Here is a 1,637-nt window from a genome sequence, read left to right as displayed (position 1 = left end):
AGACTAAAATACAAAATATAATTGAGTCACATCATCATCATCATGGAAATGGCTTTAAGAGAAAACTGGTTAGATGAATATTATTGCTTCCCATTTTCAATCAGAAAATAGTTGCCACTGGTAAACTGGCAGCCAGGAGTCTGTCAAGAATGCTCAAGATATGTTATATAATATAACATGCCTGCTCACAGAGGGAAAAAATCCTAGGAAAAGCTTATGAGTACTTCTTGATTTCATCATACAGGTTTGTATGTATGAAAGCACAAAAGTACCACCCATTCCTCTGAGAATATTGGACCATGCACCCTTGAAAAAAGCTTTGCCTGCTTCATCATGAGCAGTCTTCCTCCAGCAGTCAAGTGTGCCTGTGTATATGATGTCAGTTCCTTTGAGCTGTGACTGCATCATCATGAGGCAGCAAGCAGTGTCAAATGGATAGAAAGTCAACCCAACAACAGTAGTGATGGACTGTGTGTTCATCCAGCTGATGACAATGTGAGTGTTCTTGGGATCTGGAAGCATTCCCTTTACAGTCTCATAGATATAGATGTTGACAGCTCAGTAAATGACAATACTCTGCACAGACATGTTAAAGCCTTGGTACAGGCCCTTAATCCCATTAGATTTGTAGAGTTTAACTAGGCAGTCATTGAGACCCCGAATTCCCTTTTGGCTCCAGGTTTACCCACATCAGCTGCTAGACTGGTATGGGCAAAACCAAGAGAGTACATAAAACACAAGGATGTGGCCCCAGCGGCACCACCTGATGCCAGATTCCCTGCAAAGTAGCACCAAAACTGGGTCCTATTGTCCACACCATCCAGGAATATCTGCTTGTATTTATCTTTGAAGGCAAAGTTGAGAGCCTGGGTAGGGAATTATCTGATGACATTGGCCAGGTTACCACGCCAGAAGAACAGGACTTCCTGTACTTGAGAATACGGACTATGCAGTCTGTAATGCCCTTGTATTGCTTGTCTGCAGTGATTTGCTTGCTGGCATGTTGCACCTGCAGCAGCAGCTTGACCCCCTCAATGGGTACCACTGCCATCTTGGAGATGGCCGCAGTGACATTATCTGCCAGAAGTCCTCTGTGAAGGACACAGCAGTATCTGTCATGTTGAAAGGAAAGAGGAGGCAGGTGGCTAAGGTATGGGACTGGGTCAGGAGCTGGCTTTGACTCCGGGGCTGTAGGGCCTGTCTTACTTTTTTGCAGCATCGGTCTAGGTTTAAATCCTAACTCTACCACACAAGCTCTGCAACCTCAGGCAAGCTAGCTGACCTCCCTGAACCTCAGTTTTTTTTCATCTATAAAAAGATGAACATTCTTAACTCACAGGAATGAAGAGTAAATGAAAATATTTAGCAAAAGTCCTGGCAAAGCTTAAATACTCAATGAACAGCAACTACTTTAGTTTTCACAAAAACCCTCATCTCTTCCTAAATCATTAATTCATAAATCCATTAATTCTTTTTACTTAAGTCCCTTTGACAGACTTTTCAAACTTCTGTGCTTTTGCTTTGTGTACACTTATCCTGACAAGAGACACTGACAAATAGATGATATGTGTATATGTTGTTAGACCTGGGCTCACTTTCCCTGCAAGAGCAATGTCTGGAAGATGCCAACCCACCTG

General features: G+C 42.8%; 1 pseudogene; it reads right to left on the bottom strand.

Annotated features, from left to right (window-relative positions):
• Positions 1–214: 214 nt before the first annotated feature.
• Positions 215–1,119, bottom strand: LOC105718770 (ADP/ATP translocase 2-like; annotated as a pseudogene).
• Positions 1,120–1,637: the final 518 nt, after the last annotated feature.

Source organism: Aotus nancymaae, unplaced genomic scaffold (assembly GCF_030222135.1).
Source record: "Aotus nancymaae isolate 86718 unplaced genomic scaffold, 86718_ANA_hifiasm-v0.15.2.pri h1tg000003l, whole genome shotgun sequence".
In the NCBI taxonomy this organism is placed as follows: Eukaryota; Metazoa; Chordata; class Mammalia; order Primates; family Aotidae; genus Aotus; species Aotus nancymaae.
Note: the sequence above shows the minus strand (reverse complement) of the source record. Positions and strands in the feature narration are given on the sequence as shown.